Source organism: Podarcis filfolensis, assembly GCF_964270895.1.
Source record: "Podarcis filfolensis genome assembly, chromosome: 2".
NCBI classification, from domain to species: Eukaryota; Metazoa; Chordata; class Lepidosauria; order Squamata; family Lacertidae; genus Podarcis; species Podarcis filfolensis.
This window is the reverse complement of record NC_139605.1, coordinates 47,250,195-47,275,900: the sequence shown is the minus strand read 5'-3', so window position 1 is coordinate 47,275,900 and position 25,706 is coordinate 47,250,195. Positions and strand designations below refer to the sequence as shown.

Here is a 25,706-nt window from a genome sequence, read left to right as displayed (position 1 = left end):
TTGTCAGGATTCAACCTCAATCCATTAGCCGCCATCCATCCTCCAACTGCCTCCAGGCACTCACACAGGACCTTCACCGCCTTCACTGGTTCTGATTTGAAAGAGAGGTAGAGCTGGGTATCATCTGCATATTGATGGACACCCAGTCCAAACCCCCTGATGATCTCTCCCAGTAGGTTCATATAGATGTTAAAAAGCATGGGGGAGAGGACGGAACCCTGAGGCACCCCACAAGTGAGGGCCCAGGGGTCTGAGCACTCATCCCCCACCACCACTTTTTGAACACGGCCCAGGAGGAAGGAGCGAAACCACTGCATAACAGTGCCTCCAGCTCCCAGCCCCTCTAGACGGTCCAGAAGGATGTTATGGTCGATTGTATCAAAGGCCGCTGAGAGATCCAGCAGAACTAGGAAACAACTCTCACCTTTGTCCCTAGCTCGCCGGAGATCATCAACCAGCGCGACCAAGGCAGTTTCAGTCCCATGATGAGGCCTGAATCCTGATTGGAAGGGATCCAAATGGTCCGCATCCTCCAGGCGTGCCTGGAGTTGTTCAGCAACCACACGCTCAATCACCTTGCCCAAGAATGGAAGATTTGAGACTGGGCAATAGTTGGCCATACTGGCCGGGTCTAAAGATGGTTTTTTAAGAAGCGGTTTAATGACCGCCTCTTTCAGCGGATCTGGGAATGTTCCCTCACAGAGGGAAGCATTCACCACCCCGCAGAGCCCATCGCCCAGCCCTTCCCGGCTTGCTTTTATTAGCCAGGATGGGCAAGGATCAAGGAGACAGGTGGTTGGTTTCACGCGTCCAAGCAGCCTGTCCACATCCTCGGGGGTAACGGATTGAAATTGATTCCATGCAACTTGACCAGACAGAGCTCTAGCACTCTCCCGCCCCAGCCCTGCTCCCACGGTGGTGTCTAGCTCCCTCCGAATATGAGTGATTTTATCTGCAAAAAACTTTGCAAAATCGTTGCAGGAGATCTTGGGGTCTTTACAAGGCCCCGGTGGTAAAGGTGGTTCCGTTAAATTGCGTTAAATTGCATTAAAGGCAGAAACAGCAGAATTATAACCCAAAGGCTTGTTTGGTTCCTCTGCTGCATTTGATTTGTGACTGGAATAATAACACTTACAAGCTTACAATCATTTGGAAAGGATACAGCAGGAGAATCATGCAGGAGTCAGTGTGACCGAGCCACAAAATCTACAGGTGTGCAACGTTGCTGTGAACATTGCAAATGTCTTAAGAGACATCTGTTGTTGCCTAGCTCACATCATTTCATTCTCCCATGTATCTGTGTTCATTTATATCTTATTTCCCTTTTTGTGAAATTGTTTTTAATAAGAAGTTTATAGAAACTAAGTTATGCTTTTTACAGATGTGTTTTTTCTAGGCTTCATCTCTTCTAAGTACAGTTCTTGGGGCCATAGTGTTTCTGTAAACAGCAGCTGGTTTCCTGTACTCTATAGTGAGTGAATGAAAGCCTTAGGCTGCCACAAAATAAATACAGTAAATAAACAATCATTTAAACATATTTAGGAATAGATGATAGATAGCTAGATGATAGATAGATAGATAGATAGATAGATAGATAGATGATAGATAGATAGATAGATAGATAGATGATAGATAGATATAGATAGATAGATGGTAGATGATAGATAGTATACACACACACACACACACACACACACACACACACACACACAGAAACAGAAAAATAATAGCCCCCATATTAATAATGCATTGTCCCTCTACAGTGAACTTTATAGGTGCTAAAAATAAAATAGAATAATAGCAGAACCCACCTACAAACCCACCCCTTCGGTTGTATGGAGCCTGGTTCATAGGAACATAAAAAGACTCTGCTGGATCACGCCAATGGGCAATCTAGTCCAGCACCCTGTTTTCACTGTGGCCATCTAGATCCCTGGGGGAAACCCACAAGCAGAACCTGAGGAAGAGCACTCTCCCCTACCTCAGTAAGGGCCTGCACATTCCAGGTGCAGTGGGGGTGGGCAACTTGAAGGCTCATTTCTTCTCTTCTTAGGGCTCTTTATTTTTAACCTGGAGCTGAATCAGGCAACCCTTCAGACAGAAGACTCCTTTAAATGGGGGACTATCTTTTGACAGCCCTGCATATGGAGGACTGTAGCAACATGGCCACTATGGTAACTATGAATCACTTGCAAGGGGGTAGGGATCTATAGTTGGGCTGAATACTAATTTTAGTCTATCTATTCCAGGCTATACTTTAGAGGTTATATTTTAGCACTGAGATCAAGGACTCTCAGCGAACGCAGTAACAAAAAGGACTGCTTTACTTTCTGTTAGTGCTGTTAGTCATGATGACTCATGACACATACGTCCTGTTATCACTAACCCTGTCCCTCTCAGGCTCTTTCTGGTTCATTCGTGCAATAAATATTAATGACAAATTGAAATTATTTCCTGGACTTGAAAGGGGAAAAAAAAGTTTAAAAGGAGGATCTCCCCACACTTCTCTTTCTTGGGTCTAATGTTTCATAAACTAATCTTTAATTAGTATCTTTAAAAAAGAGAAAACATTACTGAGTCTTAGCAGTTTATGCTGCTATAGGCTCTTCTTAAATTCATATTTCCTTCAGATTTCCTATGGGGAGTCTTAATGGTACATTAATCAGCATATTTTATGTATCAAAAAGCATCCTTGGTTTTTCAATTACTAGACATTTAAATTGTATGAGAGAATTAAAAAAAAGATAGAATCCAGAGCTTTGTTTTGTTTACCAGTTTGATTTTATTGCATTGAAACATCTACTCCCTTCTATTATGCCTTGAGATATACCAGGGGTTTTTTTTTGTTTTGTTTTTTGTTTTAAATGCCACTTACAAATTATGAAGCTAATATTCCAATTTCGATGGAGATTGTAAGATGGCACTTATATGGTACGCAGAAATTTAATGTAGGCTAGCTTGACATTTCATATTTATTCTTGGCACATCCTGTTTTACTTCCCCTTTGCAATCTCTTTGTTATGTACTAAACTTGGATCCTAGAACAATAGGCAGGTAGGATCCTAGAATGCAACAATTGATTGGCTTGCAGGAGAAGACCATTCAGGCTCCAGGAGGAAGTTAATCAGCCTATTAGGCTGGTAGGATTGTAGAATGCAACAACTGATTGGCCTGCAGGAGAAGACCAATTAGGCTCCAGGAGGGAAGCAGAATCAGCCAGTCAGAAGGGACTCATTGTGTAAATAATGTATATAAAGGGCTGAGGTTTGGGGGAAATCCAATCACTGTTTTACAAGCTGCAATAAAGAGCATGAAATCACTGCAGGACTCCGAGTATATTTCACTCTTACAGATTATTTCCTGTAGGGTTAAGTCTGTAGGGTTAATCTTGGCATACTATTGTTGTTGTTGGCATCTGTCTGTCTTGAAAGACAATGGAGTGGGCATCCAGGGGTGAAGTCAACCCTGCAGCTGTGGCTGCAGAGGCTGCTAACTCATAACTGCTGCTTCCCATGTTGTTTTTGCTGTGTTAGGGACACCAAAGTAACTTCTCTAGGGAGCAAGCCTGGGCAGTGTATATGGAGGTCCTGGGCTGCCCAGATTACATGACCCCCCCTTTGGCTTGGTGGTGTGATCCAAAGGAAAGCAGAGCAATACATCTGGCACCAGCTTGGCTGCAGGAGTTGCTGGAAGGAGGTGTACAAGATGTCATCCAACCACCTTAGGGACTCAACTCCAGATTTGTGTAGTGTTTACTCCTGAACCTTTTCTTCTCCTGAAGGTGTCCCACAAGGCAGTGGGTATGGATTTTTCATCGGAGTTTACTCCTGAAGCCTTTCTAATGAATGAATATAACCGCAAGGCAACAGAGGCTTAGGATCAGAGTTTCCTTCTCCTAGATGAGCTACCTTCCTAGGTTGATGAACCCCATCTGCCCTTCACTTTCCACTACAGTAGGTGCAAAAAGTGCCTTCTTGACCGTTGAACTCACTCTTGGTCTCATCCGCTCAATCCACCAGAGCCTGTCCTCACATGCAGAGGAAGCTCCTAACTCACCAAGAGTTTGAGACTCATTGGCTACCCACACCATGTTTAGCTGGCCAGTCCAAGCCATTTCCAGGGTGTGGCCACTGCTGCATGCTGACAGCTTCTAGGAGCCACAAGTGAGAGCTGAGTGCATGGTGGGGGCCAAAGGTGGACAAAGTACCCCTGAAAGAGCACAATGTATACTCCACCAGAGGTACTTCCCTAGCACCGTATACACCCCATACACCATTGTGTTAAATGGGGAAGTGTATTGGCCACATTGGAGTGATTCTGCTCCATATGTAGGGGTTTCAGTGGTCATATACTGAACATCACATGTGCAGAATGGAGCTTTTTAAGCAGAGGTTGGATGCCATCTGTCATGGATGTTTCAGTTGTGATTCCTGCATTGCATGGGGTTGGACTAGATGACCCTTGGAGTCTCTTCCAACTCTACAATTCTGTGATTCTATTATTTTATGAAATGTACAAAGGTAAATTTATAGTATGAATGTAAATTCTCTCACATAATCCTGACATTCTGGAGATAACTTGTTACCTTCACTGGGTCCTGGATTCGGTTGGACCTGAGCTTTCTGGTGCCATCAGACTGCCAAGGTTGGGGACAGTCAGATTTCTTTGCTCATTCAGTTGGTGCTGGAACTAGAAGCTTATATTGCAGGCTTCTGCAAAGTCAGCAGAAATCCCCCCTTTTCGGCCTCACGGTGTACTCTGTTATTCCTGGGCTCAGTGCCTTGAGGTGTGCTTGCTCTCCACTGAAAATTAGTATTTTGACTGAACTCATTTCCAAATAAGTTTGTGTAGGATTGTCGCCAAAGTGGACTTAAATCAAAATACTTTGGCTTGACATACATTCTCATCTCCTGGGGGAACACTGGGGTTTTATTTTTATTGATTTACACCATTTTCAAGGTTTTTCATTATAAAAATAGCCTGTTGAAGGTCATTTAAAAGCGAACCTCGATAAGGTCTCAATGATAGCTGAAGCTGGACATTATTAAATTTCCAAGCTATTCTGTTTGTCCATGTATTAAACCAAGTTAACTGGAGTGTTTTCAAGGATGCAGGGATTGCGTGGCTGGTTGTTAAATGGATTATAGCACTGAAATGTACTCTGCTGCCCTGACTTTTAATAAGCCAGGGAGGTCTGGTAGCACCTAATTTGATTAATTTCCTGCAGGAAACTCTGGAGTAAAAACGCATTAGCAAAAAGAGAGCATGCTGGGAGACAAATACAATTATGTATGGTTTTACAAAGAGACATTTGAAGTTTTAGAATGATACAATCAAAGGCAGACTGGCACCATTTTTAGACATGCTTACTTGGAAAATGGAGGCAGTGTTTTTAGAATGAGTCTCTGAGGGAACCAATATAGAAAACAGCATATTAGAGTGTGGGGTTTATTTTCCCAGGGGAAGACTAAGATCATTTCCTTAAGATGCATGCTCATTTATATGCACTGGAAAATCCACACGGGTCCTGAATGCTGTCAAAACATTTTCATGACTTGGAATTGTTCCAAAAAACAGTCCATGGAGGATGCGCCACCTTTCCCTGTCCCCACTGGAACAGGTTTCTGTAGGAGATGTGCTTGGGAAGACAGCCTGGAGAAAGCATCTTCCGTCAATCTCAGCTTTAAAAACAGATGTGGGAAATGATTCAGAAAAAGTGCTAATGCATGTGGGCTTAAAGTGGGTAGTGGGATGCACACACATAGACCCTGCCCATAACATTCCGACTTTTTGCGTTTTGAGGTCTGAAGGGAATTCTGATGGCATTCAGCAGAAGCCAATCAGGATTGACAAGGAGGCTCCTAAACATGTTTGACATGCAAAGGTTGAAGTGGATCCCTCTTGTACCTGTCAAAGGCGTTGGAACATGATTCTTGTTTGCATCAACCCACTTGAATTCAGTGGGATTTTAATCCACTGTAAAGCTCTTAGAAGAAAGCCAATCTGGAGAACCTATTTATTGTTATTTGCTATTTAATTTATAGCCTGCCAAAGGAATGTTGCACAATTCCTCAAATACAAACAACTATGCGAAGAGCAGAAAACCAACAATATTACTGAAACAGAAATTTAAAATAAAATAACAAAATAAAAAGGGAAACCCGGCAGCAACTTGTTTCTAGGTTATTTCTATAGTGCTTTTCTTGCCAGAGATCAATAAAGCAAATTTGCTTGCTCAAGGGAGCTGGAAAAAATGAAAAAATGATCTCTTTTTAATATTTCTTTCTGTGATATTTAGGGTACAGAGGGAGGCTGAGAAAACAGAATAAAATTAAAGAATTGGTTGGTTCCAAGATTTACCTCTACCAGCAAATAATCATTTAGCTTGGGTTGCATCATGGCAAGTATTCAAAACATGAGATAATGATGGCAAAACATGTAGATGTACCAGTGCAAATAGCTTAGAATCCAGTTACGTGCCCTATTTGTGCTGTATTTGCACATCGCTAGTCTGGATACCACACTGTCTCCATATACCCTGCCCAGGCTTACGCCCTGGAGAGGTCACGTTCCAGGATACAGGGTTGTTTTTATCCAGTGTCATGGACTGGCTCGATGCCGAGGAGTGGTGGGAGGCACCAGCTGGGGAGCCCCCAGGGGAAGAAGGCTCGGAGCTAGGGGACTGGTGGTGGGTTGACGATGAGTAGTTAGAGGGAGAAGAAGCAGCAGACTGGGAGGAGCAGGTGTCGGAAGCTGAAGAAGCAACAGGGTTTAGTGAGCAGGAAGACGCTGTGGCAGACAGCAATTCTGATTCAGAGGCTGGAGAGGAGTGAGATCAAGAGATAGAGATCAGACAGGCTGCCAAAGAAGCCAGGGTGTCTTCCCCTCCTCCTACAGTCAGCTCCCCTCTCCCCCTGGTCTCCCAGGACTAGAATAGGCATGAAGGGGGAGGAATAGAGATAGATGCATCGATGGAGTCTCAGATTGCTGGGGAAGGAACTGAGGAGGAGGAGACTTAGAGAGCTGTGGGAAGGTAGGGACTTTCAGTCCTCACAACTGCCTCATTGGGGCAAGATCTACTGAGAAGAGTTGCTATGCTCACTAGGCCTGGCCTCTGGAACTGTTTGTTTCTTTGAAAAAAGGGTCAACTTCACTGAGATTGTATGAGTTATTACTAACCTGCTCCTGGTACCAGCCCTTGACATCCATTGGATCTCATCTTTTTAGAAATTAACCATTGATTTGCCCTCAAGTAATTCCTAAGCACTTTCTGGATTTGGTACATCATTAAAATTTTACTCACACTATTGCATAAGCAACTCTTCATACATGCAGCACCCGGCAACTTAAAATTAGTGTCACTCTTCATTTTCAATGAAACCCTACCGAGTCATTAAAGGATTATGATGCTGTTTTGCTGGCTTCGAACAGGACAGTCTTATCAAAATTCTATGACAGCAGGCTCAGCAATGCTACATTTGTTCCCTATCAGACTAGCTACTTGGTTTAATCCTCTTTTATAGGAACATACCTTAACTGCAGCTGGACACCCCCACACAGTCACACAGTAAAAACTCAGAGAAGAATGGTGGCAAAATTGCTTCCTTTGCATCAGAAATGGTTTATTGCTGCTTTCTGCAGCCATGGTCTCCTAAAGCAAAGGCTAAATGTACCCAACCACATGTGGCAGCTACACAGCCACTTTTGATTTCACCCTGAATAACTTTAGCTGATGAATCTCCAGTTGGTTTTTCAAAGGAGTTTTGCATTACAAGGATTTCACGACTATAATTTTATGCACTGGTGAAACCCTTGCTGTGACTTACCAATTGCTTTTCAAAAATCTGAACTAAATCCATAGACATTACACTGAAAATGGCCCTAAGTATTTACTTCTTATTTCACCTGCTTCTTTAAAAAAAAAAAATGCAAGCAAGTTCAGAACATCTGAAAGATTGAAAGATTTGTATCTGTTAAGGAAGGTAAACACCGGCATTTCTCCCTGCAGACTTTTCCCAGATGTAATGAAATACTTTTGCTTATCTCCGGAGGGCAAGCAAGCGTGACAGCTCTGTTACAATTAATCCAATCTTGTAAAATGAGTTTAGTTACAGGTAGCATTTATTGACTGTAAGAACATGGCTCCCAGGGGCCTTTTTTGCCACAATGGAATCTTGGTACTTTAGGAAAATAGAGAGATGGAAATCCCCTACTTGTCAGGGCTCCTTGAGTAATTGTGTGAAAAGAGTGACCCTAATACACTATTGCAAAGCTTTAAGAACACCCCCCCCAACATTTCAACGATTTTTAAACAGGCCTCTTGGTATACAGTCAGGGCCAGTTCAAAACATTTTGCTGCTTGAGGCAAAACAGAAAATGCATCTGACACCACAGCCTCTTCCTCCACCTGAGGCAACGGGAGGCAGCCTGGAAAAGCCCTGGAGCTCTGAAGGCATAGGGGGAGAAAAAGGAGGCTTGAGATGAGCAGGTAGTGAAAAGCCGAACACTCCTTGGGGGCTTTCAGAGTGGTACCAAGCTCCAGTTCCAAGGCTGCAGCAGTGGAAGCACCTTCTGCTCAAGGGGAGACTGGAATAGTGGTGGTAGTGGCAGCTCCAATTCTCAGCTGAAGGAGCAGCAGCAAAGGCATGCAAGGAATGCCTCTGGCCTTCCTCTTCAGATCTGCCACCTCTCCCAGCTGCCCCCAGCCTGCTACCTAAGACAACTGCCTCAACAAGGCTTCTGAGCCCTGCATTCAGTTTTGTTAAGCAGCAGGTGGACAGAGCAGCCCTAAGACTACATGATGAGCTTGCTGCAGGCAGAGGGCCCAGATTGAGACTCTCACCAGGCACCCTCATAGGTTTAGGATCCAGAAAATCTACGGCCAGCTCAGTTTTGCACCCACTCTGCCCCATAATCTCATGCTTCGGGTCCCTTCCCTTGGCTCCTGCTGGTAGGAACACTGCTAATGTCAGTGTTGCTTCTGCCACTCTCTCCATAGCTGCACCAGGGGCCTCAACAATAGCAGAGCTGCTCTCCGCCAGCAAACAGGCTGGTGGGCAGAGACATCCACTCAGTCCTAGCCCCCTCCAGCAGCATGGATTGTGTGTTAGGACTGTAAATCGATGTTAAGAATGTTGGACTTGAGAGAAATTGACAGCTCATTGGGAGAAAAGAAACTACCCCCCCCAAAGAAAAAGTTTGATTCTCCTCAGCCCGGGACACTTTAGTATGAATCCTAAAGATACCAGATGAACCTCTCTGCATGAACAATGAATTGGGTTAGCCAATCCATGGACACTGCTAAGTCAGATTTTTACCAGCTTTACTATGTGAATGGCAGCCATCAGCGTGGTTGTGTCAGATGAGGGCCCATGGGGGTAGCCATGGGGAAAATTTAACCACATCAGAGCCGAACCACAGGATCCTGTCCAGCTGTGCAAAGAGCTTCCATGTGAGAGGCTACATGTTATTTATTAAATATCATTTCTGAAAGCATAAGATCTCTTAGGAATACAGAGAAGCAAAAGTGTTTTATTGGTGTTACAACCTGAAGCAGTTAATGCTGTGTACATCCTCCTCATGTATGTGTTTAATAGAAAATGAGTGTTTTTGATTAAGGTAACAGACCTCATCTTTTTTTTTTAAAAAAAGGAAGGTGAAATATACTCGGAGTCGAGTGTGAATTTCATGCTCTTTATTGAGCTCATAGTAGCAATGAATGAAACTTTCCCCAAAACATCTAGCTATATATACATTATTTACACAATGGGCCCCACGTGATTGGCTAATTCCGGGCTGCTCCTGTAGGCCACTCAGGTTGTGGATTCACCTCCTCCAGAAGCCTGATTGGCTGCTCCTGCAGGCCAATCAGGTTGCTGATTCACTTCCACCTGGAGCTGGATTGGGTGCCTCCTGCGGACCAATCAGACCGCTGAATTCTGGATCCTATTGTTCTAGGATTCAGCTCAGTACATAACAGAAGGTGATCTGCATATCTACTTAATAGTCCCCTACTTCCTTGAGCATTAAGCTCCTTGCCTTTGATTTGACTCTTGCAGTTCTAAAGAAGCAAATCAAGTGTGCCAAGACGGTAGCAGTTTAAACTTGGTGCCGCTTAAGGATTATACTACTAAGATCATCACTGTCTGTTATCTGTGATACACGAAAGTGCAAGCAACATCTATTCTCAAGCAGCATATCTCTCTACTACCAGATACTGGGCACTAACCACAGGATGTAGCTATCCCCATCATCTTTAGCTTGTGAATTTCTCTAGCGCTGTGCTAGCCCTAGAATGCTGAGCTTACAGTCCCCTGTTCTGTCCCGCCATGCAATATTTAAGTTCTTATATAAAAGTATAAACGTTTCATTTGTGACAGATATGTGGCCATTCTCGTCGACTTCTTCTACAACTATCTGGTCCAATGGCTTTCCACAAACACAACACTGAAATCAAAAGACTGTTCTCTAACTTCCTTTGCAGAAGTGTTTTAATAAAGCATGTCATTTGCTGCTCCCACCTGCCTCCTTCTATTGAACAAGTAAGCATGTACCCCTTTCCCCTGTTCTTCGGCTATTCACAGATTTCAAATTCATCCCAGAGCAGTTAAACAATAGTTTCCCCCTCTAGAGAGTTCTCTTGTGAGAGGAGCATGAGTCTGAGGCAAATGGCAGCGTGGGCGAACTCATTAGATGACAGTAACAATGCAATATGATGTTACTGACAGGTATTTCAAAACATCTTTCCTACATTGTCTGCAGTCCCCATCCCATTTACTCCATAGCAACCTCACTAAAGCCAGCAGGACTGGTTTGGGATAAGTGAGCTGTCATTATCCCCAATCTCTCTGAGATCAGTGCAACAGAAGAAGAGTTTGGATTTGATATCCCGCTTTATCACTACCTGAAGGAGTCTCAAAGTGGCTAACATTCTCCTTTCCCTCCCTCCCCCACAAGAAACACTCTGTGAGGTGAGTGGGGCTGAGAGACTTCAGAGAAGTGTGACTGGCCCAAGGTCACCCAGCAGTTGCATGTGGAGGAGCGGAGATGCGAACCCGGTTCCCCAGATTACGAGTCTATCGCTCTTAACCACTACACCACACCGGCCTTTATGTATTTATTTATACTCTACTTTTCTTCCACAGGATTCCTGAAAGGTCCCCATACAGGTACCAGCTCTGCTAACCTTCAACAAGGTGGCTGGATCATATTTCTTCAGACTATGCTATGGAAGTTTAAATGCACTGTGTGCTGTACACAAAGGGTTGTTTTCACTTTTCAAGGATAGTGTGCCACTTCAAACAAAGACTGAATATTCTTTAACTATACTACTTTACACGATTTTCTCTGAAGCACCCCACATTTTAAACCAAGGGCCCCACACAAACAGCTAATTGTGAGGGCCACGCCATTTTTGAGAAGGGATAAGATGAACTGATTTCATTGCCTCCCTACTTCTATAACAAGCAAAATCTTTTGTTCAAGCTTATCTGCAAAACCCAGAAACGGCTGTCTGTTTCATATGCACAACCAGATACTTGCTATGTGGTACTCAATAGCAATCCTTTTGTTTCTCTTGTTGCTTGTTTTGTGGGTGAGATATGTAAGGGTGCTGTTTGTGTCGTAGGTTTCCATGTGTTCTAGAAACCAGAAAGGAAATTAATGCTGTTCTCTCTCTCAGCATGCTGTGTCCTTTTGTGCAACAGTCTGTAGTTGTGTGTTTGGCATCAACACCTAATTTCATAAGGCTTTCAATAATACTAGTTAGTCAGAGTAAATTGCATTTAACAGATTTCATTGCATATTATCATCACACAGAAAAGGCAGTGTCTGGAAATATTAAATTACTGTTCTTTCGAAAAAGAAGAAGAGCTGGGCTAATGGAATATACATATTCAAAGGCAGATGCAGTGAGATAGCTGTCTAATGTGTGCTTTGTTTATTCATGGACCTTACTATTGACTTCCTAGATTGTAATATGCACGTAAATGTCAGATCTCAATAAAAATTTGCTGTTCAAAAAAAGCTATACATTTCCAAGCATGATAGAGAATTCTGAATAGATTTATTTACAGGTGAAAAGAGATCAATTTGACCAAATATTGAACTACTGAATGCATATAGAATCAGACTAAGCCACTAATGTACAAATTCTGGCTCATTGAATACATGAAATGTTTCTGACTTGAAGGTCAGTGTAATGGCTTTAGGGGTTGCTTGTGCGTAAGTTGCCGCCGCTCTGGGCTAGGTTGGCTGGTTAAACCATTTCTCGTTGGACAGCCATCCACTCCGTGGCTGTTCAATCGCTGGCAGAATCCGTCAGTGGGCGTTTCTTAAACCTTTTCCAACATAAAAGTTGTTTGACGCCCAGTCTCCTCCTACTCTCCCTGCGCGGAAGTCTTCTGCGCAGGGAGGGCGTGGGTAGCGGAGGACCTGTGCTCTCCCCGCTGGTGTCCAGTGAAGAGTCCCGGAGCCTGCTCTCTGCTTCCCCCATTGGCCCCCCTCTATCCCTGGTGTTGCGCTGATTTTCTTCCCCAACCGGAGACCTGCCTCTCTCCCTGCTTGGCCTCTCTCCAGCATCGCTGTGGAGCCTCGCCTCCTCCTCTAGTTCCGATGGCAGTTCCCTGACAGTCAGATAAAAAGCAATATGCTGCTTGCATCTTGAGCACACTGGAAGACAGCTTCCTTACAAAGGCAAGTGTATGATAATTCCAAGCAGGTCCAGATCCAGGTTTGAGGAAGCCCTTAGCAAGGCAAGCTGCCCTCTGGCAGGACCACTCTTCCCTTGGTGGACCCTAGCAGTGACAAGATTAGGCAGCAACACCAACAGCACCTTAAACAGATGGTGGCACCATTTTAATTTTCCACAATGTTCCCAATGGAGCATCATCCTGGGACATTGTGGGAAATCAAATGGCAATGTAAGGAGCTGAGTCAGACTCCTGGATACCAGTAAAAATATAAAGGGATCCCTGGTGTCAGTGAGGAGCACAGCTGCATGATCCGCTCCCATGAATGCCAAGGACTCCAATATCATACTCAAATTCTTTCACATGATCTTTCAGGTGGTCCCCTGCGTGTTGCACAAGCAATGTCTTGTAAGCTCATTTGTGCAATAAATTTATTCTTATGCTCTACAACTTGCATTATTTGATTTAAATTGTTTATTTTCTTCTCTAGCACAATCTATTTTATGTATAATTTTCTCCTTGGATCTTTCAAAGTATTCCTGTAAGAGTATATGTAAATCTTCAGTTCTCAGTGGCATGTTTCCTTTACTACCTTTCTTCCTCATTCTACTGGACATACTCTGACTTCCTCCCTCCCCCACTTTTTGTGCTTTTCGCTTTCTAATTATTTCCTGTTATAGTTCTCATATGGTGACCCCCATTTTACATGCTAAGTTGGTCCTTGGTTAGATTCTACTTCTGTCATTGATTCTTATTTTTTATTTTTTTTTACTTAATAGGCTTCCTTGGTGAAGCTAATTTACCACCTCAAAGGCCTCAGTACATCTGCATTGTGATCCAGGAGGCACCATAACTGCAGCGAAGACTCCTTTATGATCAAAAGATTGCATTGTATCAGTAAAAGGTGGTCCAATATGTATGCACACATTCATTGCACAACACGGTGCTCCTATCAATATTCACCGAACAGCAGCTGCTATAAATTATGCATTTCTTTTTTTAATTCCCCCTCCATGAAAAAAGATAAATCCTTTTCAGCCCACCTTTTGTATTCACATTCAAATGGAATGTATTATTCCAGAGAAATAAAACAGAATGATGCTTTTTCTAAATAACAGCACTGAGATCCTTTCACAAAGTCTTTGGGCTAAACCAGATCAGGGGTTTAGAGTACAAAAGGTGGGGTTTTTTTTTATTATTGTGAGCCAGCTTCTGCTGACAGAAATGAAGGTGAGAACTTTCGAGCCAAAATGTGCCGAGCGAAGTGCTATAGGTATTGAGCTGAGATAAATTAAAAGGTAATCTGCAAAAGGCAAAGCTTGTGGAAAGCAGCTTTTTAGTAAGACTGCAATGGATATTTTCAATTTTTCTAGTTAAGAAAGGCATGACAGAACAATAAAGATAAATACAGGCAATGAGAGATAAGGGAGACATGATAAGAGCCCCAGGGACCAGGTCAGAGGGCTACACATTTTAAGGTACTATCTTTTTCAGAAAGGAGGCAGGATAGCAAGGAGGAATTGAAAGACCCTGCAGGGGTGTGGACCTCAGCAGGTGCCCAGTAAAGTCAACTGAGAGTGAAGGCAAGTCAGAGCAATGTAAATGGATATATTGTGAAGTGTGTTGTGAAAAGTCAAAGAGGGATATGTTCTTTGACAATGCTGAGAATGTTCTGAGAAACTGAGAATTGGTTTGATTATTTTTCAAACGCTGGTGTTTTAGAATCCACTGTCCCTCCACACCAAACCACATCCTGTACATCTTTAAATATTTAATAGTGTGTGTGAACTGGGATTATTCAAAAATAGCATGCTACTTTACTCAAGATAGGGTACTTTGTTGTGTTCATTATATAATAATACTTCAGATTTATTTATATGGCATTTCTCCTAAGTGCGCAGCATACTTTATATTGTTTCATATTGTAACAGCCTATAAGAAAGGCAAGTATTAGGGTCAAACCCAACATATCTTGGAGCTCCATGCCATTTTTCTCTGCAGTTATTTTTTTAGGACCAAAAATAGCATCTGCAGGTTGCCAGTTTGAGCTGGATACTATTTTTAATATCGTATGGTGATGTCATCAAACTTTTCTACTCTCAGGACTGGTTAGTGGACAAGGGAGATATCTCATCTATCCTGGGGCTTTGCATCTGTCCCATGCCTTATCTTAATGGCCTGTAAGGGACGTCCACCACCCTGATCACTATACTTTCTCACACTGCAATCTTATCAGAAACCCACAGTCCCTCCTCATGACATAACACACTCCTAAACACAATGAACTCATTAAAGGTCACAACCAAGGATTGATATTAACTATGCAGGTCCAGGCTTTGATACAGATCCTGCATAAAGCATTGCAGAGTTAACCTGTTGAATGCCTCTCTCTCCTTGTAATATACCTTCCATATTTCCATTTTAGGTGTTTATTCCTAAAGGGATTTTCTTGGATTCATGTTTTTTTACAAAAACAAAGAACTTGTGCCTCTTAATTCTAAGCAAACATTATTTAATGTCTCAATGGAATGCTACTTATAGTCAGGTTAAAAAATTTCTTGCAAGCAATGTATTTGCTAATTGTGTCTCCTTGAAAAGGATGACTCATTGTTTGGAATGGCTGCTTGCCCACCACCTCTCGTTACAGGACCTCTTAAGGGAGTTTATCATCCATTTAAATTATTATAAACTTCAGCTTCTCAAATCCTTTCCAGCTTTAGATTCCAAATATGGGTTTTACTGTTATTGCATCTCCTTACTTCTCTGAATTATTAAAGATTATTTAAGATTGCAGCAGTGGTTCTTAATCCCTTAGCAATATGGAACATGCAGCTTATCAGATTGTTCTTTGGCTTTATTTTTATAGAGAAGTTGCCAAAGATTCCATAGTTAAGGCAGATTTTGAAATAAGAATGACAAATGGTTAACAACTTTAATACAGCTTTGCTGTACAAATCTATTGTAGGATTTTCCTTGTCAAATTTCATACTAATCATCATCATCATTATCATTAATTCATACATTCTTGAGTTGTTATGATTCTGTGATGGGCCATTGGATTTCAAAAAGTAATTTATGAAGTATATTGAGAAAGGAAAAAGAATTAAACCTTTTACGAGTTCTGTGAACACAATTTTAAAGAGATTACTAGGATATTCAAATTCCAGTAGATGGGTTCCCCCAGTAAAGGCAGGTAAAATAGATCTTTGTTATCTCCATTTTCTTTGGATGATTACTTGTAGTCTATTTAAACGGACCTGCACAACATGGAACTATATTACTGAATTTACTGGAAATATCCTTATAAGTTGAGTGACACATTACTGGAGCTGAAAGGGATATTGGACATTGAAACGGTAGTTCTTATCCCCATGAAGTTAAAAGAGGACAGGCAAGGAAAGGATGAGAGTTGGGAAAGGAGTGGTATTGAGACTATGATGAGTGAAATGGAAGATACTGGAATATTTTGGATCTGATTGATTGCAAAAGCACTTCTTATTTCTGTACAAAAGTACTGTATTGCCAGCCTAACAAAAACAAATATATTTGCTTACGTCATGAAATTCTTGATAGTATCTCATGGTATTTCTCACTTGCATTAGCTTTTGGCAGCAGTGGGAGATGATTTTGGCACCACTGGAAAATAATTGGCTGGAAGTCTGCTGGTTTGTAGATTACTGTATCTTGGCCTAATCCACTTCATAAGACTGTTGGGTAGTTAAAACCAGGTAATTCAAGCCAGAAATGGCATCACTTGCATTTTAATCAGAAATCAAACTAACTGCATAGCCAAATATTAGTCTATGTTCCGGCAAGGAACCTCTTTAATGTACAGGGATATGATATGTAGTGAGTCTCTGAGCAATAAGAAAGGCTATTTCATTGTGAATGGTTGATTCATTGTGTATGTGGGGGGTTAAAGTAGACTATGAACATAAACTATATCTTATAGGCAATATGTTAAATTTTTAAGTTTGGGAAGGTCTGCACAAATGTTGAAAATGGTGCTGGCCCATACTGAGTACAAATGCTCCAAATGCAAGATCAAAATGTAACCCGTGTATAGAGTCCTAACAGTCCTAACAAAGAGGTTTTTCCACTGGAAGCCAAGGACAGCACGATCCCATTCCCCATTCCATGTAGAAAAGCTGACTGGGCTTGCTGTTGGGTGATAACGCCAAGGCTGGTGCCTCCCTCCCAACACAGTGTTGTCCAGGATTCATCACTCCGGTCTCCTCTCACGCTGATGTGGCCCATATCCAAGTACATGAGCACACAACAAGCAGAGTTCAAACAGAAGCTTACTCTTGAGGAGTAACATCTAAGCCTAATTTATTGCAAATTAAATCAAACGTAACAGAACATAGAGAAACATGGCTTCTCTCTCCGTCTTTCTTCCTTGGAGAGAGAGAACTGCAAAAACAACAGCAATACAGAGCGGAAACAGCGTATATCAATTTCCTCTCACAAGACTCCATAATCAGTGCTGGAATGTAAACGGACATGTGACATGTAACAATCCCACACAGATCTGCAGCACAGGAGGAATGGAATTCTCAACACTTGCAGCGGAACCTTACTTCAACACTTTAAATATTGCAGGGTCCTGTCTGCACCAGAAGACAGCAGGTGAAGTATGAGGAGTGGCAACATGGTACACATACCAGTGCCCTCCAGTCCCACCCAGATGCTGCTCCTTGGCCCTCAGCACCTACTCCCTGGACCAGCTGGTTGGGTCAGCCCCGAGTTCAGAGGGTAAGTTTTCTGCAGCAGCATTAACTGCATTCGTTTTTCAGTCCTTCTGTTGTGATTCAGTTTGCCAAAACATTCACAGTGGTTTTGTAAACACATTCAAAAAGCTATTTCCATTCTTCTTCATTCACAGCTTCCCAAGCCTATTTCATCTCAGCAGGGTTTTCCTCTCCCCTGGCTTTATCTTTTAGGCCTGCCCAGTTCCCACTTTGGCAATCTCTCTCTCTCTCTCTCTCTCTCTCTCTCTCACACACACACACACACACACACACACACAGAGCAGCCAGTATCTGAGGCAAAAAAATGTTCATGTCATAAGGAGAACTTGATTGTTTTGCTACATGCACAGAACTATAACCTACGGTTTACTTAATAAGCATCCACACTGCTTTGAATTCTGTATGACTGAGTCAAGGGCCAGGAATGACAGAATGAAAAAGCAATTGTTTATCATTTTGTACCAGAATCTTCTTTTATAGCATTTATCAAATCCATCTTTAGTTTTCTGTTTAAGTGCTTCATCTCATATGCTCCAATTGTCCTGTTTATCAGGGACAGACACTATTTTATGGTCCCTAGTAAACCAAAGCTCCTATTGCCTCCCATTTCCCCCCCACATTTTTGAAATACCTTGTTATATAGCTGGTCCTAAGTGGCTCACAAAGAAAAAAAGCACATCAAAACCACACCAAACCATGCCCAGATCATCCCATGTTCTGCTATGCTAATGAAGTTAATAAAGATGGACCAGACCAATTCAAAAGAATCTTTCTTCTTCTACCCATGGGCAACTCTTAACAATTGCAAAGTCATCTGCCATTCCCTTTGGTACCAGTGATCGAAATTCACTTTCTGAAAGTTCTCCAAGTTACATGCTATCACTGACTTTGCTGCTGTGGTTAGATGTCTTAATGGCTCACTATGCTTCAAATCTAATATATATATATCAATTTAATATATATATATCAATTTAAAAGTGCCAGCTGTGGAGAGGGGTGGTCCTAGGACCCATGATGGAGGTGCCTTTCTGAAACACCTGCATTCAACAAGCCCATACTTGGGGGGATGCCCCCCATATCACTACATATGTCCAAATTGATTGGCATCCCTGCCAACCTGAAGTAGACATTCTAGCACACATTAGGGACATTTCCCTCAGGGTAAGATACATCATTTATGTATCAATATTAGGAATTGCTCTTTCAATTTAGTAGATACAGTAAGCCCACAACTTGCACTCACTTTGCTTATGCAATCGTGATTGCAACCTTACACAGGTGACAGGAGGGGAAATAAATAAAACAAATGTCAAGCCAATGAAACCCACTTTTCTCTGTTCTCCATTTATTTATTTATTCATTTCTGTCTCACTTACTTGGCTTTGGGAAGACAGCACGAGAGCTCTGGGCTGCTTCTGGAGCCCTTGTGCCTCCTTCTGAAAGCCTGGTACCTTGGATACCCAGTAAGCATGGTGACGCCCTCCTTACAGCCTCTGGGAAGGAGGTATGAGGGCTCTTTATGTCACCTTGCAAAAGAGAGACAGTATCATAGAATTATAGAGTTTGAAGGGACCCTGAGAGTCAACTAGTCCAACCCCCTGCAATGAAGCAATCTCAACATGTGGTCCCCACCATACTGGTTTGTGCTAGCAGTTTTATTGCTGCACCATCTTTTCTTTCCCCCCTTTTCCTGCAGGGATGAAAGAGCAAACAAGGTTCTTTGCATCTCCACTGTGTTAGCTAGAACTAGGATCTTTTCTGTCTCATGGGTATGTCCTTTTTATTTTCTGTACTCAAAGTCTTGGTGTGGTTGTATTAAGGGTAAAGTGAGCTCCTCCTAGCAGGGATTTTAGTGCACAGTTCCAGCTTCTGCTGAAGCATATAAACTTCAAATGCTATCAACTGGCACCACAGCAAGTTCCAGTCCTGTATATCAACTGTTAGATCCAATTCCCTTCCCCATTACTCTCTTAAGAATTCTTTAGAGCCTGTTACTGATTTTAAGACCTGCCTATAAAAGCTAGAAACCATAAACTTAGCTACCCCAGAGTAGCCCAAGGTGTCTCTTTCAAACTGTGTTGTTTGATAAAAAATTAAGCCATGACAACCCAAGTTGGAGAAGCTGGTTCCAATTGTATGCACACTCAGCGCAGGCTCTGCCCCAAATTTAAGCCCCTGGGCGGACTGGAGTGAAGCCTGCTCACCTGCGGCCCACCCTCTTGGTGCTGCCCCACCCCCAACGGCGCCACAGATAGGCAAGTTTTGAACAGGGGGTTTGGCAGGAACCCCTAACGCTCCACAGTGTCAGGAAGGAAGGCCACATCCAGGAAGTCTCACAGAGGATTGGAGGTGCTGATGCCGGGGCCATAAATGGTGCCCACCTTTGCAAAAGGGTAGGTGAGCGCTTATTTCAATACCTCGACAGTGGGCAATCTATCATGCTTGCAAAAATCCCAGTGTGTAAAAAAAATGGGAATTTGTAATACTAAAAACAAGATCTCATTCGTACTGTCTTCAGTACTGTAGGATAATCTGACCTGGTTATTCTGGATTCATATCTCAACCAGATGCCCAGCCTGGGAGTGATGTAGAGCTGTGTGTACAACCTCCACAGAGCTGGCTGGTGTTTAATTGGGCAGTATTGTGGAAGCTACCTATGCAGAGCTACCATGTAACATTCTAGCAAAGTGTCAGTCAAAATGTCTGATCTATGGTGCATATCTCCATCATTTGCTCTTTATAATTAGGCAAAAGCAAAGCAGATAATCAGACGAGTCTTTCTGGTTTTGTCCTATAAATAGCATTATGTTTACTATCTTTCAATGCCAAAAGCCATGTTTCACTGACATGCATGCTCCAGCACTCTCCCTGATCAATAACTAGACCAGGAGCATTACGTCAGTTCACATGTCATCTGACTGAGATGTCTCTCTGCATGGTACAGATGCAAGCTGGTAGGCAGGTCCAACTAGAGTAAATGGTTTCCCAGGCATCCTCCTCTATATGTTAAATCTCAGTGTTTTCAGTACCACATTTTTAAAGCATTTGTAGTACATTTCACAACTTTGATGTATGGTTTGAATGCATGGTTTATCCCAGTCATATAATAAATTTGCATGCATGGATCTGGACCACAATCACTCATGTGCACATCATTTGCTGAATCTACATTTTCCTGTAAGTAAATTCAAAACGACAAATATTTGCATCGTAGTAGCTATGTAAGGTCAGTATTAACAGTTTTACAAATAAAGCTGAATTATTTGCTGCAGCAGTTATGTGGATAATTGTGTAGAGACCAAGGGTAGAGAACGCTGTTGTCAGGGCCAGCGTCTCCTCCAGCGGGGAGAGAGAGTGAGTCAGGGCTGACCACGCCTCCAACGGAGGGGAGGTCAGTTGCAGCTAGCCCCCCCAGAGGGGGAAGCAGTGACAGCACCAGCAGTGAAACGGTCAGGAGGAAAGTTACCGGCTGGGCGCGCGCGCCAAGTTCAAATGTACAGGCGCGGGGAACAGCAGGAGACCCGGATGGGGAACCAGCTCCTAAAGCCCGCCGGAGGGAGGGGGAAGGCTCAGGGGACTCAGCGTCAGAAGAGGCTAGAAAGGGCGAGACCCCAACGGCCAGGCGCAACCAGAGGCGGAAGGAACTGAGGAAGAGGTGGAGTAAGGCTAGAATCTTAAATTGGTGTCAGGGGGGAGGAGACTCAGACGGAGCATCAGCGGTCTAACAGTTGAGACGTAGAGCTGCGCGCTGCGGCTCTGGAAGTGAAACTGAACTTCAATAAAGACTTTTGTACTTAACAAAGAAGCAGCGTTGGTCCTTTGTGAGCTGGGACCTTGGGCAGCCCTGACAGCTGTGCTTGCATAAGACTCTGAAACAACTGGAGGTTTCCATGAATGGAATGGGGAGCGAGGCAATCCTCACTCATTCCTGTGATCAGCCATTACAAGTTACAAACAAAAGTAAGCAAGGAAAGAGAAAACTGAAACTAAACTCTAGAAAGCCTCTGCCCTGCTCCCAGATACATTTGTTAATCCCTAGTGGTTTGTGCTTCTCAGTACAGTGGGTGTTAACTGAATACTGTTGCTTATTCCAACAATTCCCCCAACAAGGGAGTTGTAGAAAAAAGGGAAAATCTGTTCTTGGACCCTCTTCTGTTCATGGAAGCCCCTGATGGTTCAAGAAAACTTTTTGTAAATAGGACACCATCACCTACAAAGGTGAAGAATCCTTATACATTGCATCACTAACTGGAACAAATCTTACAGGATGCCCTAAAGAAGAATGCCCTAAAGAGCATTGATTAAGAATTTACAGCAAGAAAAGTCAGTTCACTAGGGAGAAAAAACCATTAGCAGAAAATTGGGCTGTTATAGAAATTTATCTTGTGGTGATCCAGAATATTAAGGACATTTATTTCATGGTGACTTAAGAGTATGGCTTGCTCTAGGGATAGGTTATACCTGTGTTTAAAAGGCCCCAAATGGTTATAACTGATTTTGAATCACAGCCTTCAATAATAGCCCCTGAAATATATCTCACAGCAGAAATGCATCCCAGGAGAGAAATGCAACCAGAATATATCGTATTACAGTATGAAGTTAGATCTCCTTTCTGTCACCAAGTTCTGCTTTCTATGGCTGCTGACTCATAAAAAAAACCTACAGATATGCTTACTTTGAAATCCAACTGGATTCAATTTAATTTTCACTTAAAGAAGCAAACTTAGGTTGCACAAGTAATTGTTTCCACCAATCTTCAGTTGTGATTCCTGCACTTCAGGGGGTTGGAGGACATGATGACCCTTGGGGTCCTTTCCAACTCAACAGTTCCGTGATTTTATACTCATGTGAAAGATGACCACTTTCTTTTCTTTTCTTTTTTAGCAAAGCCATCACAGATAAACGTATCTGCCCTAAAGACAAGAAAGAGCCCCGCTGGATGGGGCCAAAGATCCATCTAGTCCAGCATTCCATTCCCACAGCAACTGGTATTCAGAGGCATACTGTCTCCAACACTGGATGCAGACCAGAGCCATCATGGCTGGTCGTCACTGATAGCTTTATCTTCCATGATTCTATCTGATACTCTTTTGAAGCCATCCCAGTTTACAGCTACAGTATCACTACGTTTAGTGGGGGTGAATTTCCTAGTTTAACTGTGTGCTGTATGAAGAAGTATTTTCTTTTGTCTATGTTGAACTTTCACTGGATGGCTTCAGGCTCTAAGGCATACTCTGCCATTTCAGGTACCTTGTCTTGACCCAGAAACTAGCTCTATGCACATACAGTACAACAATTAAAAGCTCAGTAACACCATAAAACTGTTACGAAAAAGGAGCAATGCTGGCTGAGTGCTCCAGATGGCTGGAAAGCCAAACAGGATGTTGATGTTTTGGGACTGTACTGTGGGAGCAAAGGAACAGTCTATTCACACCACTGAGCACCGGATGTTAGCTCAGAGTGTCATCTGACCTGTACTGGAAGTACATGGGAGGAGTTTTTTTCTCTCTGCTGTTGGTGTTAAGAGAGTGCAGACACGTTTTCTCTGTACTGCTGGAAAGACAGAAATAAAGGCATGTAAATACATTTCTGTCTGTCTCTCTCCCCTCCCTGGGGGATGGAAGGGGAGGAGTGGTGTGTTCTTCTCACGTTGAGAAGGATCGCTGATAGAGATCTCGCCTTGTCTTGCCGGGAGCCGCTGACGGGGGAGATCAACAAGGAACTCAAGCCGGGCACCTGGAGAGTGGCCAATTCCTCTGACTAAGGCTTGAATTCTGACAAAAACCACAATCTGTAGCAACATGGAAATACCCCTGAGCAAGTAGGGCTGTATCAGGAAGTTGTAATAATCTTCTTATTTATAAATGGGTAGGTTGAGCAGTAAGCATGCAGCAGGTCTGTCTCTGCAGCATTACTGTACTCCTAAACCCAAGCTGAGCATAGCACATTTCATAGTGTTACCACATTGGACTGAATGGGGCTTGCATAGGATTGTTAGAGAATCATAAAATTAAGAGGAAACAGAGGAAACATCACAAAAGCCCTGCTGGATTAGGCCAAAGGCCCATCTCTAGTCCAGTGTCCTGTTCTCGCAGTGGCCAGCCAGATTTATTTGGGAAGTCCAAAATCAGGTTTCAAATTCCAACAGTTGGTATTCACAGGCATACCACCTCCAATGATGGAGGTAGAACATAGCCATTGTAGCTAGTAGCCCCAAGTACCCCTGGTCTGTCATGAAGTCTGGTACCTAAATCCCCAGAAAGATTCCCAACTAACTCTTTTGGCTTCTAGGCAGCACATTCCATTGCCATCTTTTTCTTTTAACTAAGATTTCTACTCCTAATATTCAAAGCAAATCTGTTCTTCTGCAGTACACCAGCATTTCCTATTTCCCCCGCTCCAAGATCCCGAAGCTCCGGATATTGTTTGTTTTGTTAAACGTGCCACTTAATTGCATTTCCTCACAAATCAAAAATTGACCGCAGGCAATGGGCCAACAGCTGAACTGAACCAATTATTTTTACATGCAAAAACCTGTCATTATATCATCCCCACCAGGCATGAAGGTTGTTGCTCTCCAATGTATAAGAAAATATTTAGTATTTCAGTACCAAAATATTGAAGAGGAGCTATGATGTTTGTGATCAGGAATATCCTCTGTAAGCCTTAACCTCCCATGTACTTCCATATCTATATCTATATCTCACAGATATCCTTCTAGGTGTAAAGGAGATACATGCTCATGAACTAATGACTTATTTATGCACATCAGCCCTTCAGCTGAATAGGACATATGTAGGAAAACAATAGCTAAAAAAAAGCAAAAAGCTGCAGCTTTACACTTCCTAACTTAGAGGTCAATTACATTGAAATCAATGGGACATCCTTGTAATAAATTGACTTAGCATATGAAGGAGGTAGATGCTGGGGCTGGGGCAGGAGATGTGTGTGTGTGTGTGTGTGTGTGTGTGTGTGTGTGTGTGTATCATACAGAGAGACATCTTTGAACAAAGCAACATCATTGCTAACATGGGTCCAAATCCTAACACACATACTCTTGAGTGCTGCTGATTTCAGTGCTGCCTGAGCAAATGTGTTCAGGTTTGAAACAATGGTTAAACAATGGACACTTACCACATTCTGGGTAGATGCCTTTTGTGGCCTCTCACACTCAGCCACCATCCCCGGGCAGTGAGAACAGAGTGCACATGGTGGGGCAGCTGTTAGGGGAATTCCCCCTGGCCATCTGGGCAGCTGGCTCGAGTTCCCACCGGCTGCTGCAACTCAAATTGGCCAAGAAAACCTGCTCTTTAACAATAAATCAGAACAAGCTTTAATCTGTGGAAAACCTCCTTGCCATATGTTGCAATGTAGTGCTAAAGATCACCCCCAGGGGTGCACTCCATTGTCCCTCAAGATAGATAGATACAATTTTATTTATTACATTTATATACCATCTTTATCTTCCAAGGAGCTCAAGGTAGTGGACATAGATCTCCTCCCCCCCATTTCATCCTCACAACAACTCTGTGAGGTAGGGTAAGCTAAGAGATGGTGAGTGGCCCAAGGTCACCCAGTGAGCTTCACAGTGAGTGGAGATTTGAACCCTGACTCCTAGGTCATAGTCCAACACTAACCATTATGCAAAAAGGAAAGGAAAGGTGACATGATAGAGGTGTATAAAATTAAGCATAATGTGAATAAAGTAGAGGGAGAGAAAAGTCTCCCCCTGGAAAAGTCAGAACAGTGAAAAGGAAGTACTTATTCACACGGTACATTGTCAAACTGGAATTCACTATCCCAAGATTTAATTATGGACACCAACCTGGATTGCTTTAAAAAGGGGATTAGACAATATTCATGGAGGATAAGGCTATCAGAGGTGATATGGCTCTGAATACCAGTTACTGGGAAATGTGAGTAGGGAGTGTTGTGTCCATGTCCTGCTTGAGGACTTCTTAAGGGCATCTACATAATTGGCCGTAATGGGAGCAGAATGCTGGGCTTGATGGGCCTTTGGTCTTATCCAAAGGGGCTCTTCTTCTGTTCCTACCATATCAATCATCAAATAGAAATTGTAGGTATGTATCCAAGGTATGAGGGACGCGGGTGACGCTGTGGGTTAAACCACAGAGCCTAGGACTTGCTGATCAGAAGGTCAGTGGTTCGAATCCCCGCCACGGAGTGAGCTCCTGTTGCTTAGTCCCTGCTCCTGCCAACCTAGCAGTTCGAAAGCACGTCAAAGTGAAAGTAGATAAATAGGTAC

At 42.9% G+C, this 25,706-nt stretch overlaps 1 protein-coding gene and 1 long non-coding RNA gene across 6 annotated transcripts in view; one reads left to right on the top strand and one right to left on the bottom strand.

The window, feature by feature from the left end:
• The window catches only part of LOC310757881, a 75,725-nt gene extending 58,321 nt beyond the window's left edge, over positions 1-17,404 (top strand). Inside the window, exon 3 of the long non-coding RNA XR_014545536.1 lies at positions 17,292-17,404. This is a non-coding gene — a long non-coding RNA (uncharacterized lncRNA). The remainder of the gene's footprint in view (positions 1-17,291) is intronic.
• Positions 1-25,706, bottom strand: part of TAMM41 (TAM41 mitochondrial translocator assembly and maintenance homolog) — a 146,126-nt gene that overhangs the window by 98,031 nt on the left and 22,389 nt on the right. The window contains exon 3 of one of the 5 annotated variants that reach the window (XM_083603544.1): positions 18,817-18,966. The exons of the other annotated variants lie outside the window; for them this stretch is intronic. The gene's annotated coding sequence lies outside the window, so the exon portion shown is untranslated. The remainder of the gene's footprint in view (positions 1-18,816; positions 18,967-25,706) is intronic. 5 annotated transcript variants of the gene reach the window in all.